General features: G+C 39.8%; 1 protein-coding gene across 2 annotated transcripts in view; it reads right to left on the reverse strand.

Moving 5' to 3' along the window:
- Nucleotides 1–16,707, reverse strand: part of ATP9B (ATPase phospholipid transporting 9B (putative)) — a 1,400,042-nt gene that overhangs the window by 595,657 nt on the left and 787,678 nt on the right. The window lies entirely within an intron of this gene.

Here is a 16,707-nt window from a genome sequence, read left to right on the forward strand (position 1 = left end):
CTTGACAGACCGCTACGCGAAGCAACTGAATGGGAAAAGAGGTGGATGGGGAAAGTGAAAATACCGCAGGCGCTCTCGATCTCTTATAGAGACCTGCTGAATTCTCCCACCTTTTATAAGTCAGCCTACATTATAGCCTGGGAAAGGGATTTAAAATTTCATGCAGAACAAACAGATTGGACTAGGGCCGTTACACAAACTAAGCAGGCGCTTCACTGTGAAAACCTGCTAGAATTGTAGGTTAAAGTATGTACCCAATGGCACCTCACGCCGCTTAGACTTTTCAAAATTTCCCATTCCAACTCCCCGCTATGCTGGAGAGAGTGTGGGTTGGTGGGATCGCCAGCCCATATATGGTGGGAATGCCCGACACTACGACCTTTCTGGACTGTAATTCTTAATATATGCTTGACCCTTGACCCCCTGATTGGTAACTTACCACAAACCATTCTATTTCATATAGATATTAAATCAAACACCACCCCCACCGATTTCCTGAGTATTTACCTGTTTTCAGCTGCCAAATTACCTATTGCAAGACTTTGGAAACAAAAGACAATCCCGAGATGGGCCGATGTAGTTAAAATGATGTCCTACTTTGAACACATGGAATGCCCAATATTTACCCAGCTGAATAAGGTGTCCCTACACTCTCAAATTTGGGACACTTGGAGGCAGGTGACTGACCCATCAAGCAGACCCCCTAGAAGCACCCAGCCTCCTACGAGTACATATTAAGCACTGTTTGTGCCGCGGTACAGTTAGACATAAGGTAAACAGAAGTTATTACTTTAGGGTCTCAAGCTAATTCCCGCTCCTTTCCCCCCCCCTTTTTTTTCTCCTCTCTTCTCTCCCACCCACTTTCTACCCCTTCCCTTTCTAAATCACATTCTGCTATCTTTCGTCTGGGTCACCAGAACAAATAGCTTTCAAATTATACATAATAAACTGTTTGCATTGTTATGCGCTTTTTACAGCCATATGGTAATTTACAGTTTCATCAGAAAATGGTGAGGCCGATTGTTGCAGTGCTGTCACTGAGTTGTATGTTCATTCATGTCATGTATTGCCACAATACTTTACGCTGTGAAAATTCTATCTACTAACTTCATATTGGACGTGTGTGTGCATTACCTTGTTGTTTTTGTAACTTTTGACCTCAATAAAATATTACTTTAAAAAAAAATATATATATTATAAAGTATGAATATATATATATATATATATATATATATATATATATATATATATATATATATATATATATATATATATATATTCTTAAGATAGGTATAGGTTCATATTGATGCATCACTATATGCACTAACTATAGATCCATATATATATATTGTATCCATTATATTGTTGTATCTATAGTGTATTTTTATATAGTGTATATATGTGTTATTATTATACATATTTCTTACTAGCGGATCTAATAACATCATGTCAATCATCATATTAGGTTTCCTAATATAAAAGGTATCATATTATCATTTCAAATAGATACACAATATCTAACAAGCATTAATTTGTATATTAACAATCTTATATGTATCATGATATGTTTTTCTAGCATATATATTTTCATTTTTATACCAATTGTAACAATTGCTTAGTTGTAGGGCGTGTTTTTTATCTTATCCAATCATGACTTGTCTGTCCTTTTAAAAAGAGTCAGGACCCTAGCACTATAGGCTGTGACTACGGATCTTGTATCCGAAACGCGTAAGCCAGTTTGTGCTACGCCCGATACTATGTTTGTTTATTTGCTGACCCATGTCTTTTAATGATTATACCAATAAAGAAAAGTTTTTTTAAGGAAAAGCTGACGGATGAAACTCCCTTTCTTTACTCATCTTCAAGTTCCAGTTATCCAGACGCTATATGTTATGCATGAATAGGAGCAGGTGTGCCGAGATTGCAGTGTCCCGATTGGATAGAGGGTAGGTCACGTGATTGTGACGTAAGAGTACGGAAGATTGTGAGCCACGAGAAATGCTGAGAAGCGGAACAGCCGGACAAACCCTGTGAGCCGATCATTTAGAGTGAGAGAGACAGAGTCCCCACCTACAGTACGGCACAAGGTAAAGGCTAACAAAGTAATCTCGTTTGCAAGGGCTCTAACCTCATTTTGGGATATCGATGTATTAATCATCTGAAAATTGTTACCCTGTTCCCCTCATAATAACACTGCACGGACACCTTTTTTACAAAGGGCATTTACACTGATTATAAGTATTGGGACATTCTCTCATATTTTCTATATAAACACATTATATCACATTATTAGGTCGTTTCCTCAGGCAATGTAAACTTTTTTTTACATTGCCTGAGGAAACGACCAGTCTATTTGGTCAAGAAACGCATTACAGAAATAAAGTTTCTTTTTATTTGGAACTTTTCGAAAGTTTGTCTTATCTGTTCACCAAGGAACACCATTATACCATACCCACAGCCACAAGTGCGGCTATCCCTGGAACACAGCTGAGACTGAGCCAGAAGAATTGCAACTGGGACCAAGCCAAGGAGCTTGGAGACACAGCCGACCAACGGGTCCGACCAGTGTATTAGCCACTGTTAAGTGCTAGCTCGCTCACAAGCACCGGTCAAGCATACGGTGCAATACATTCTGGTAAACCTTGTATCCCTCTCTTTACAAGCGGTCATATCCGGACTTACTTACACTATGAGGCGCCCTCTTTTTTCTCCTTTTAAATGTCTAGTTTGCTCATTCACTTTTCTGGTCCTAGGAAAGGTCAAAAAAATTATTTGGCCTCTTGGTTGAAACTTTTGATTCACAAAGCTTACATGGAGGCAGGTCAGCCTCTACCACAGCAGATTACAGTTCATTCTACTAGGTCAGTTGCCACTTCCTGGGCCTTCAAGAATGAGGCTTTAGTTGACCAATTTTTGAAGGCAGATACTTGGACTTCTTTGTATACTTTTACTAAATTCTACTATTTTTATGTTTTTGTTTCTTTTGAGGAAGCCTTTGGTAGGAAGTTTATTCAGGCAATTGTCTCAGATTAAATTTTTTTGCCTGTTTGGGTTATTTTTTAAGTGTATGAAAAATAAATTAAAAATAAAATATTGGGGTTGTGGATTTAGAGGGACAGTTTACTCAAAAATTTTCTCCCCTTTAATTTGTTCCCAATGATCTACTTTACCTGCTGGAGTGTATTAAATTGTTTACAAGTAGCTCCTTTACCCTTATATTGGCATTTGAAATTGTTAATTTAGCATGTGGTATCCCCACCTATTCTGAAAGTTTGTGGCCGCGCGTACCAGCTATAGATAAGCTTTGTAAACACAGCCAGCAGAAGAAATTACACTCCCAGTGTGATAAAGCAGAGATAAGGTAATAAAATGTTGATTTTCCATTGTTCTCTCAAAGTATTGGTGATTGTTTTAAGGACAGATATAAGATAAAGAAGCAGGTATATGTGCACAATGTGATACAGTAATGAGATCTGATTATACCTACAAGCTCAACCTATTTTATTAGGCTGTGGCTTCAAAACACAAAAACAGAATTTATGTTTACCTGATAAATTACTTTCTCCAACGGTGTGTCCGGTCCACGGCGTCATCCTTACTTGTGGGATATTCTCTTCCCCAACAGGAAATGGCAAAGAGCCCAGCAAAGCTGGTCACATGATCCCTCCTAGGCTCCGCCTTCCCCAGTCATTCGACCGACGTAAAGGAGGAATATTTGCATAGGAGAAACCATATGATACCGTGGTGACTGTAGTTAAAGAAAATAAATTACCAGACCTGATTAAAAAACCAGGGCGGGCCGTGGACCGGACACACCGTTGGAGAAAGTAATTTATCAGGTAAACATAAATTCTGTTTTCTCCAACATAGGTGTGTCCGGTCCACGGCGTCATCCTTACTTGTGGGAACCAATACCAAAGCTTTAGGACACGGATGAAGGGAGGGAGCAAATCAGGTCACCTAGATGGAAGGCACCACGGCTTGCAAAACCTTTCTCCCAAAAATAGCCTCAGAAGAAGCAAAAGTATCAAACTTGTAAAATTTAGTAAAAGTGTGCAGTGAAGACCAAGTCGCTGCCCTACATATCTGATCAACAGAAGCCTCGTTCTTGAAGGCCCATGTGGAAGCCACAGCCCTAGTGGAATGAGCTGTGATTCTTTCAGGAGGCTGCCGTCCGGCAGTCTCATAAGCCAATCTGATGATGCTTTTAATCCAAAAAGAGAGAGAGGTAGAAGTTGCTTTTTGACCTCTCCTTTTACCAGAATAAACAACAAACAAGGAAGATGTTAGTCTAAAATCCTTTGTAGCATCTAAATAGAATTTTAGAGCACGAACAACATCCAAATTGTGCAACAAACGTTCCTTCTTTGAAACTGGATTCGGACACAAAGAAGGCACGACTATCTCCTGGTTAATGTTTTTGTTAGAAACAACTTTCGGAAGAAAACCAGGTTTAGTACGTAAAACCACCTTATCTGCATGGAACACCAGATAAGGAGGAGAACACTGCAGAGCAGATAATTCTGAAACTCTTCTAGCAGAAGAAATTGCAACCAAAAACAAAACTTTCCAAGATAATAACTTAATATCAACGGAATGTAAGGGTTCAAACGGAACCCCCTGAAGAACTGAAAGAACTAAATTGAGACTCCAAGGAGGAGTCAAAGGTTTGTAAACAGGCTTGATTCTAACCAGAGCCTGAACAAAGGCTTGAACATCTGGCACAGCTGCCAGCTTTTTGTGAAGTAACACAGACAAGGCAGAAATCTGTCCCTTCAAGGAACTTGCAGATAATCCTTTCTCCAAACCTTCTTGAAGAAAGGATAGAATCTTAGGAATTTTTACCTTGTCCCAAGGGAATCCTTTAGATTCACACCAACAGATATATTTTTTCCATATTTTGTGGTAAATTTTTCTAGTTACAGGCTTTCTGGCCTGAACAAGAGTATCAATGACAGAATCTGAGAACCCTCGCTTTGATAAGATCAAGCGTTCAATCTCCAAGCAGTCAGTTGGAGTGAGACCAGATTCGGATGTTCGAACGGACCTTGAACAAGAAGGTCCCGTCTCAAATGTAGCTTCCATGGTGGAGCCGATGACATATTCACCAGGTCTGCATACCAAGTCCTGCGTGGCCACGCAGGAGCTATCAAGATCACCGATGCCCTCTCCTGATTGATCCTGGCTACCAGCCTGGGGATGAGAGGAAACGGCGGGAATACATAAGCTAGTTTGAAGGTCCAAGGTGCTACTAGTGCATCTACTAGAGTCGCCTTGGGATCCCTGGATCTGGACCCGTAGCAAGGAACCTTGAAGTTCTGACGAGAGGCCATCAGATCCATGTCTGGAATGCCCCACAATTGAGTAATTTGGGCAAAGATTTCCGGATGGAGTTCCCACTCCCCCGGATGAAATGTCTGACGACTCAGAAAATCCGCTTCCCAATTTTCCACTCCTGGGATGTGGATTGCAGACAAGTGGCAGGAGTGAGTCTCCGCCCATTGAATGATTTTGGTCACTTCTTCCATCGCCAGGGAACTCCTTGTTCACCCCTGATGGTTGATGTACGCAACAGTCGTCATGTTGTCTGATTGAAACCGTATGAACTTGGCCTTTGCTAGCTGAGGCCAAGCCTTAAGAGCATTGAATATCGCTCTCAGTTCCAGAATATTTATCGGGAGAAGAGATTCTTCCCGAGACCAAAGACCCTGAGCTTTCAGGGGTCCCCAGACCGCGCCCCAGCCCACCAGACTGGCGTCGGTCGTGACAATGACCCACTCTGGTCTGCGGAAGCTCATCCCCTGTGACAGGTTGTCCAGGGACAGCCACCAACGGAGTGAATCTCTGGTCCTCTGATCTACTTGTATCGTCGGAGACAAGTCTGTATAGTCCCCATTCCACTGACTGAGCATGCACAGTTGTAATGGTCTTAGATGAATTCGCGCAAAAGGAACTATGTCCATTGCCGCTACCATCATTACTTCCATGCACTGCGCTATGGAAGGAAGAGGAACAGAATGAAGTATTTGACAAGAGTTTAAAAGTTTTGATTCTCTGGCCTCTGTCAGAAAAATCCTCATTTCTAAGGAGTCTATTATTGTTCCCAAGAAGGGAACCCTTGTTGACGGAGATAGAGAACTTTTTTCTACGTTCACTTTCCACCCGTGAGATCTGAGAAAGGCCAGGACAATGTCCGTGTGAGCCTTTGCTTGAGGAAGGGACGACGATTGAATCAGAATGTCGTCCAAGTAAGGTACTACTGCAATGCCCCTTGGTCTTAGCACCGCTAGAAGGGACCCTAGTACCTTTGTGAAAATCCTTGGAGCAGTGGCTAATCCGAACGGAAGTGCCACAAACTGGTAATGCTTGTCCAGGAATGCGAACCTTAGGAACCGATGATGTTCCTTGTGGATAGGAATATGTAGATACGCATCCTTTAAATCCACCGTGGTCATGAATTGACCTTCCTGGATGGAAGGAAGAATTGTTCGAATGGTTTCCATTTTGAACGATGGAACCTTGAGAAACTTGTTTAGGATCTTGAGATCTAAGATTGGTCTGAATGTTCCCTTTTTTTTTGGGAACTACGAACAGATTGGAGTAGAACCCCATCCCTTGTTCTCCTAATGGAACAGGATGAATCACTCCCATTTTTAACAGGTCTTCTACACAATGTAAGAATGCCTGTTTTTTTATGTGGTCTGAAGACAATTGTGACCTGTGGAACCTCCCCCTTGGGGGAGGCCCCTTGAATTCCAGAAGATAACCTTGGGAGACTATTTCTAGTGCCCAAGGATCCAGAACATCTCTTGCCCAAGCCTGAGCGAAGAGAGAGAGTCTGCCCCCCACCAGATCCGGTCCCGGATCGGGGGCCAACATCTCATGCTGTCTTGGTAGCAGTGGCAGGTTTCTTGGCCTGCTTTCCTTTGTTCCAGCCTTGCATTGGTCTCCAGGCTGGCTTGGCTTGAGAAGTATTACCCTCTTGCTTAGAGGACGTAGCACTTGGGGCTGGTCCGTTTCTGCGAAAGGGACGAAAATTAGGTTTATTTTTGGCCTTGAAAGACCTATCCTGGGGAAGGGCGTGGCCCTTGCCCCCAGTGATATCAGAGATAATCTCTTTCAAGTCAGGGCCAAACAGCGTTTTCCCCTTGAAAGGAATGTTAAGCAATATGTTCTTGGAAGACGCATCCGCTGACCAAGATTTTAACCAAAGCGCTCTGCGCGCCACAATAGCAAAACCAGAATTTTTCGCCGCTAACCTAGCCAATTGCAAAGTGGCGTCTAGGGTGAAAGAATTAGCCAATTTGAGAGCATGAATTCTGTCCATAATCTCCTCATAAGAAGAAGAATTATTATTGAGCGCCTTTTCTAGCTCATCGAACCAGAAACACGCTGCTGTAGTGACAGGAACAATGCATGAAATTGGTTGTAGAAGGTAACCTTGCTGAACAAACATCTTTTTAAGCAAACCTTCTAATTTTTTATCCATAGGATCTTTGAAAGCACAACTATCTTCTATGGGTATAGTGGTGCGTTTGTTTAGAGTAGAAACCGCCCCCTCGACCTTGGGGACTGTCTGCCATAAGTCCTTTCTGGGGTCGACCATAGGAAACAATTTTTTAAATATGGGGGGAGGGACGAAAGGTATACCGGGCCTTTCCCATTCTTTATTTACAATGTCCGCCACCCGCTTGGGTATAGGAAAAGCTTCGGGGGGCCCCGGGACCTCTAGGAACTTGTCCATTTTACATAGTTTCTCTGGAATGACCAAATTCTCACAATCATCCAGAGTAGATAACACCTCCTTAAGCAGAGCGCGGAGATGTTCCAATTTAAATTTAAATGTAATCACATCAGGTTCAGCTTGTTGAGAAATTTTCCCTGAATCTGAAATTTCTCCCTCAGACAAAACCTCCCTGGCCCCCTCAGACTGGTGTAGGGGCCCTTCAGAACCAATATCATCAGCGTCCTCATGCTCTTCAGTATTTTCTAAAACAGAGCAGTCGCGCTTTCGCTGATAAGTGGGCATTTTGGCTAAAATGTTTTTGATAGAATTATCCATTACAGCCGTTAGTTGTTGCATAGTAAGGAGTATTGGCGCGCTAGATGTACTAGGGGCCTCCTGTGTGGGCAAGACTGGTGTAGACGAAGGAGGGGATGATGCAGTACCATGCTTACTCCCCTAACTTGAGGAATCATCTTGGGCATCATTTTCTCTAAATTTTGTGTCACATAAATCACATCTATTTAAATGAGAAGGAACCTTGGCTTCCCCACATTCAGAACACAGTCTATCTGGTAGTTCAGACATGTTAAACAGGCAAAAACTTGATAACAAAGTACAAAAAACGTTTTAAAATAAACCGTTACTGTCACTTTAAATTTTAAACTGAACACACTTTATAACTGCAATTGCGAAAAAGTATGAAGGAATTGTTCAAAATTCACCAAAATTTCACCACAGTGTCTTAAAGCCTTAAAAGTATTGCACACCAAATTTGAAAGCTTTAACCCTTAAAATAACGGAACCGGAGCCGTTTTTATATTTAACCCCTTTACAGTCCCTGGTATCTGCTTTGCTGAGACCCAACCAAGCCCAAAGGGGAATACGATACCAAATGACGCCTTCAGAAAGTCTTTTCTATGTATCAGAGCTCCTCACACATGCATCTGCATGTCCTGCTTCTCAAAAACAAGTGCGCAATAGAGGCGCGAAAATGAGACTCTGCCTATGATTAGGGAAAGCCCCTAGAGAGTAAGGTGTCCAATACAGTGCCTGCCGGTTATTTTACATAATTCCCAAGATTAAAATAATTCCTCAAGGCTATGGAGTATAAAATATGTTTATATATAAATCGATTTAGCCCAGAAAATGTCTACAGTCTTAAAAAGCCCTTGTGAAGCCCTTTTTTTCTTTCTGTAATAAAAATGGCTTACCGGATCCCATAGGGAAAATGACAGCTTCCAGCATTACATCGTCTTGTTAGAATGTGTCATACCTCAAGCAGCAAAAGTCTGCTCACTGTTCCCCCAACTGAAGTTAATTCCTCTCAACAGTCCTGTGTGGAAACAGCCATCGATTTTAGTAACGGTTGCTAAAATCATTTTCCTCTTACAAACAGAAATCTTCATCTCTTTTCTGTTTCAGAGTAAATAGTACATACCAGCACTATTTTAAAATAACAAACTCTTGATTGAATAATAAAAACTACAGTTAAACACTAAAAAACTCTAAGCCATCTCCGTGGAGATGTTGCCTGTACAACGGCAAAGAGAATGACTGGGGAAGGCGGAGCCTAGGAGGGATCATGTGACCAGCTTTGCTGGGCTCTTTGCCATTTCCTGTTGGGGAAGAGAATATCCCACAAGTAAGGATGACGCCGTGGACCGGACACACCTATGTTGGAGAAATCAGAGCTTTAATATACAGAAATAAACCTTAAAAAGCTAATTTTCATCCATTTTTTACTCTGCATTTGGTAAAAAAAGCAATTGTAAACACATTAAGGGGAAAACTATTTTACAGTATACTGTCCCTTTAATTTCTCAGTAGATATATATATATTTTTTAAATCTCTTGATTTATGTTATTACTCATAGACTGATTTATGTTATTACTCATAGACTTAACAGCTTGGGCATTATTTGCCAGGAGTAATGGATCATGGACTTTCACTACCTGTCTGAAAGAAAACATAATGTATGCTTACCTGATTAATTCATTTATTTCATGGTGGTGAGTCCATGAGACCCCACCAAAGGTTTTCTAGGCCTTATTTCTTTTTTTTTTGGCACATCTTGTTTCCCTGCTCCTTTTATGACTCTTATTCCTTTATCTTACCTCACTTTGCTTAGCTATACACTAGGCTGAGGTATTTGTGAGGTAGGAAGGGTTTTATAAGAATCTTTGGGTTTGGGAATATTTGCCTCCACCTAGGGGTAGGGAAGAGTAATTGCCAGGAGTAATGGATGGTGGACTCTCACCACCATTAAATAAATTAATTTATCAGGTAAGCATAAATTATGTTGTTTCTATGCTTTGAGGTATATCACTTTCTACCAATAAAGCAGTGAAGGTTCTTCTTATCAGAAACTGAGAAATCAGTACTTAAAGGGACAGTCAACACCAAAAATGTTATTGTTTAAAAAGATAGATAATCCCTTTATTTACCATTTACCAGTTTTGCCTAACCAACACTGTTATAGAAATAAACTCTTTACCACTGTAATTACCTTGTATCTAAGCTTCTGCAGACTGCCTCCTTATCTCAGATCTTTTGACAGACTTGCATTTCAGGTAATTAGTGCTGACTCTTAAATAACTCCACGTGCATGAGCACAAAGCTATTTATATGAAACACGTGAACTAATGCCCTCTAGCTGTGAAAAACAGTAAAACACATTAAGATAGGAAGCAGCCTTCAAGTGCTGAGAAATTAGCATATGAGTCTACATAGGTTTAGCTTTCAACTAAGAATAAAGCAAATTTGATGAAAAAAGTAAATTAGAAAGTTCTATAAAATGACATGCCCTATCTGAATCCTTAAAGTTTAATTTAGACTTTACAATCCCTTTAAAGGCCCATTAAACCAAAATTTTTCTTTCGCGATTCAGATAGAGAATACAATTTTAAGCAACATTCCAATTTACTTCTATTATCTAATTTGCTGCAATCTTTAGATATCCTTTGTTAAAGAAATAGCAATGCACATTGGTGAGCCAATCACATGAGGCATCTATGTGCAGCTACCAATCAGAAGCTACTGAGCCTATCTAGATATGCTTTTCAGGAAAGAATATCAAGAGAATGAAGCAAATTAGATAATTGAAGTAAATTAGAAAGTTGTTTAAAATGGTATTCTCTATCTAAATCATGAAAGAAAAAATGTGTTTAAAGGGACATAATACTCATATGCTAAATCACTTGAAACTGATACAGTATAACTGTAAAAAGCTGACAGGAAAATATCACCTGAGCATCTCTATGTAAAAAAGGAAGATATTTTACCTCACAATCTCCTCAGCTCAGCAGAGTAAGTTCTGTGTTAAAAGTTATACTCAGCTACTCCCAGCTGCAGGTAAAAAAAAAAAAAATATATGAAGAAATGAACAGCAGCCAATCAGCATCAGCAGTGCTGAGGTCATGGACTCTTTTACTGTGATCTCATGAGATTTCACTTAACTCTCATGAGATTTCATAGTAAGCTGAATAGGGAAATAATATGAGAGTGCACGAGGCTCATCCCCTAAGCTGTCCCAGAACAGACACATTAAAATGCTGCTTAGAAATCATTTACAATGGGATGTGGCTACTGAGGAACTTTTGAGGTAAAATATCTTTCTTTTTTACATAGATATGTTCAGGTGATATTTTCTAGTCAGCTTTTTACAGCTATACTGCATCACTTTCAAGTGTTTAAACATTTGGGTATTATGGCCCTTTAACCCCTTAACGACCGAGGACGTGCAGGGTACGTCCTCAGAAAAAAGGCAGTTAACGCCTGAGGACGTACCCTGCACGTCCTCGGTGTGGAAAGCAGCTGGAAGCGATCCTGCTCGCTTCCAGCTGCTTTCCGGTTATTGCAGTGATGCCTCGATATGGAGGCATCCTGCTATGGCCATCCGATGCAGAGAGAGCCACTCTGTGGCCCTCTCTGCACCGGACATCGATGGCCGGTATCGTTGGTGGGTGGGAGCCGGTGTGGGAGGTGGGTGGCGGCCATCGATGGCCCTGGTCATGTGGAGGGGGGCGGGATCGTGGGCGGGTAAGTCCGGGGGAGCGCGTGGGCGCGCGCACGTGCACGAGGGGGCGGGCGCGTGCACGGGGAGGGAGCGGGTGGGAACCGCTACACTACAGAAAAAATGTGTCCCAAAACAAAATAAAAGTGGGACATTTAATGTTAAAAAAAAAAACCCTTAGGTGTGATTTAGGTGGTGGGGGTTGGTCCGTGGGGGGGGGGGGGGGGAGGGGATTGAGCTACACTACAGAGAAAAAACAAACAAACAAAAAATACAAAATAAACATTTGATTGTTCAAACTGGGTACTGGCAGACAGCTGCCAGTACCCAAGATGGCCCCCAATAAGGCTGAGAGGGAGGCTTAGAGAGCTGTTTTTGGGGGGATCAGGGAGGTTGGGGGTTAAGGGGGGATCCTAAACACAGCATATGTAAATATGCTTCTTTTTTTTTTCTTAAAAAAAAACAAAAAAACTTTTATTTTAGTACTGGCAGACTTTCTGCCAGTACTTAAGATGGCGGGGACAATTGTGGGGTGGGGGAGAGAAGGGAGCTGTTTGGCAGGGATCAGGGGGTGGGATGTGTCAGGTGGGAGGCTGATCTCTACACTAAAGCTAAAATTAACCCTGCAAGCTTCCTACAAACTACCTAATTAACCCCTTCACTGCTAGCCATAATACACGTGTGATGCGCAGCAGCATTTAGCGACTTTCTAATTACCAAAAAGCAACGCCAAAGTCATATATGTCTGCTATTTCTGAACAAAGGGCATCCCAGAGAAGCATTTACAACCATTTGTGCCATAATTGCACAAGCTGTTTGTAAATAATTTCAGTGAGAAACCTAAAATTGTGAAAAAATTAACGTTTTTTTTTACTTTGATCGCATTTGGCGGTGAAATGGTGGCATGAAATATACCAAAATGGGCCTAGATCAATACTTGGGGTTGTCTACTACACTACACTACACTAAAGTTAAAATTAACCCTAGAAGCTCCCTACATGCTCCCTAATTAACCCCTTCACTGCTGGGCATAATACACGTATTGTGCGCAGTGGCATTTAGCAGCCTTCTAATTACCAAAAACCAAAGCCAAAGCCATATATGTCTGCTATTTCTGAACAAAGGGGATCCCAGAGAAGCATTTACAACCATTTATGCTATAATTGCATAAGTTGTTTGTAAATAATTTCAGTGAGAAACCTAAAGTTTGTGAAAAAAATTGTGAAAAAATGAACAATTTTTTTTTATTTGATCGCATTTGGCGGTGAAATAGTGGCATGAAATATACCAAAATGGGCCTAGATCAATACTTTGGGATGTCTTTGAAAAAAAAATATATACATGTCAATGGATATTCAGGGATTCCTGAAAGATATCAGTGCTCTAATGTAACTAGCGCTAATTTTGAAAAAAAGTGGTTTGGAAATAGCAAAGTGCTACTTGTATTTATGGCCCTATAACTTGCAAAAAAAGCAAAGAACATGTAAACATTGGGTATTTCTAAACTCAGGACAAAATTTAGAAACTATTTAGCATGGGTGTTTTTTGGTGGTTGTAGATGTGTAACAGATTTTGGGGGTCAAAGTTAGAAAAAGTGTGTTTTTTTTTTCCATTTTTTCCTCATATTTTATAATGTTTTTTTATAGTAAATTATAAGATATGATGAAAATAATGGTATCTTTTGAAAGTCCATTTAATGGCGAGAAAAACGGTATATAATATGTGTGGGTATAGTAAATGAGTAAGAGGAAAATTACAGCTAAACACAAACACCGCAAAAATGTAAAAATAGCCTTGGTCCCAAACGGACAGAAAATGGAAAAGTGCTGCGGTCATTAAGGGGTTAAACAGTGCTACTTCATATTAATGAAACATTGTTTTAAGAGTGTATTGTATCTTTAAAGGGATCTATTTATGGACATACCTACTTAAAATAAAACTCTAGAAAAAAAAAATCCATCAGTATTAAGGAACTCTTTACCTGAATGGATATTTTGCTACATTTTTTATCGTTTTTAGTTGACACACGATGCCACAGTCAGGTGACTTAAAACAATCCTGACATATCCACACAACATAAAGAAATTAGCAATGATTTAAAAAATGAATATCTACAGAATGGACTCACTGAAAATACCAACCCAACCGGTGTCTGTGGTGAAAATGCCAGGAAAGAAATACAAAAAAAATAAATAATAACCATGCTTCAGAAAGGCACATACAGTTGAGGTATTTTACCAAATGAAAGGTCTTAGAAACTAACCTGCCCAAGTAAAAAAAACTCTAGACAAATCTGAAGTCTACTAATTAAACAAAAAATAAATTAAAAAATAGATGAATTATTCCTCGTAATATATACCGTGTGTGTGTGTGTGTACATGCGTGCGTGCGTGCACAAAAACACGTGCAGCACTATAAAAATAAACTGTAATAAATATGTGTAATGTTAACATAATTAGTTTTAAGTACAGCATAAATTGTCTCCTAAAACTGAAGTACATGGAAACATTATAAGAGGGTTATAGCCCTTGCAATCATCTCCTACTGAAAAGTGTCTTCCTCATCGTTTATATACAATGAAACAACTGATCAATATTACCATCTGATTTTCCCAATGCATTATGTTGACCCCATTCAAGAGATGAATGTTCTATTAATATTAGATGAACATGATGGCAGTGAAGGACCACTTATAACTTTCAATATATTCTAAACATATCCACAGTCATCAGGACAAGGAAAAGAATTAACAATAATTAATCATTCTAGGCACAGCTGTCCAGGATGCAAAGAAAAAGCAAAATCAACACAACTTATTATCACCACTAAATTAGTGCATGCTGATCAACATAAAATAGATACAAATATGTTAAATGCAAAGATTACATAGTCCATGACCTTGAAATACAAAGTAACACTTGGAACTAATGTCATTATTTGTCAGGCAGATATAATTACCACAAAGTCAATACATTTGAATTCTGAATATGATGCAATTGAATATGTATTGAAGTGTTTATGCTCATTAGGACAGCATACAGATTGCTCAAGAAAAGTCCGGACACCTCACTGTGCTACGGCATTCTAGAAATAAAATAGATACTGGAATACTTTTATAACTCATGTACTTATAAATATAATCACTTACATGCCAAAGTTTTATTTTAATATATAAAAATGCATTTTTCAACAATAGTTAAATCAACATTAAAGGATTAGAAAAGTCAACCTTAAGACATCACTTTTCTTAACTGCAAATGTTTAAGTAATACAAGTAAATGTGAATGAACTTACAATTTTTTTAAAACAAAGCTTCTGTCATGTTTTAAATCTATATATATATATATTTTTTCAAAATAGTTTTATTGATTTTTGCAGAAATAAACAAATACTCATTGAATATAAATGTATACACAATATCAACCAATAAAGATAGATTCATCAAATACAACAGTATACACAGTGTCAAGTTATTGAAAATATTTGCATAGATACTTTTCGCTGTATCAAAACATTTAGCAAACACTAATGGTATGTCACATTATCAACAAGGGTTGGTAATATATCCAATAGATATGTGCCTATTATGTACCTCAGTAGTATTGAACAGAATTACATAGTATATTCTCAGGGTGACTAGTAGCCAGACAATAGAAAGTCTATTCACGGATCATGGGGGAGAGGATGTGAGAAGGAGTAGGGGGAAAGCGGGAAAGAGAAGAGGATAGAAAAAAAAAACATCCGGGGGAGAATGGGGTTCCTCCCTTCTATTCATAGAGTTTAGTGCAGCAGATAGGATTGTCATTATTTATGGAGCCAGGTATCCCATATTAGCCAGTAAGTATCCATTTGATCAATCGAATTAAAGAAATATCCTTCCATGCTAGCCATGTAGTCTATTACAGCATTGATTTCTATGAAACAAGGAGGTTTAAGGGACTTCCAGGCCCGAGCGATGCACAACTTTGCTGCCATAAAAATGTATATAAGCAGTCTCCTCGACATCTGCGGCGTATCATTGGCTATTATATGTAACAAAGCGTTGGTGGGTGAAATCTCAGCAATAAGTTTCAAAGAATTGCATAGGCTCCCGATCTCCCCCCATAATGAAGTTAGTTTCGGGCACTCCCACCAGATATGTAGGTCTGTGCCAATTGCTCCGCAACCATGGCAGCACAATGGCGAGGCCTCGGGGTACATTTTGGCAAGTCGGGCTGGGGTTCTATGCCACTTCAGGAGCACTTTTATATATACTTCCAGCATAGGTAATGATATATAAGAGTATATCGCCGATCTGAAAAGGGAGGTAGAAGATAAATTCCTACGACCGATAACAGAGAACCCTTGAAAAGATTTCCCGCAAGGAAAACCATAAAATCAAACAGGCGATACTCTCTTCACATCCCTCTGACAAACACTGTACTCTGAGAGGAATTGGGCTTCAGAATGCTTAGAAGCGCTTATCATAGAATAAATCATAAAAATCAAGCACAAACTTACTTACCCCCTCCATAAGAGGCAAAGTTTGTAAAACTTAATTGTAGGTGTGGTGAGGGGTTTATTTATAGGCATTTTGAGTTTGGGAAACTTTGCCCCTCCTGGTAGGATTGTATATCCCATGTCACTAGCTCATGAACTCTTGCCAATTACATGAAAAAAAAAAAAAAATCACCCGTAAGGTCAGAGTATAATTCAGTCAGCCCAAGTCCAAACCAAGTTTCATCCTTGAAAGTAAATGCCATAAGCGTGGATAAAACATTGAACCTGCAACTGCAGACTTATAAAGCCTAGGCTGTACCACAAAGCCACAGGTAGGCTTCTCAACTGACCAAGATTTCAGCCACAATGCCCGGCAGGCTAGCACAGCAAGTTATAAAGACAAGGCATTGCTCAAAATGAGCAATTAAACCTCCAGTTACTTATCCATGGATCCGTACAGAAACAGCATCCTCCATAGGGATCAAAGTT

Source organism: Bombina bombina, chromosome 5 (assembly GCF_027579735.1).
Source record: "Bombina bombina isolate aBomBom1 chromosome 5, aBomBom1.pri, whole genome shotgun sequence".
Classification (NCBI taxonomy): Eukaryota; Metazoa; Chordata; class Amphibia; order Anura; family Bombinatoridae; genus Bombina; species Bombina bombina.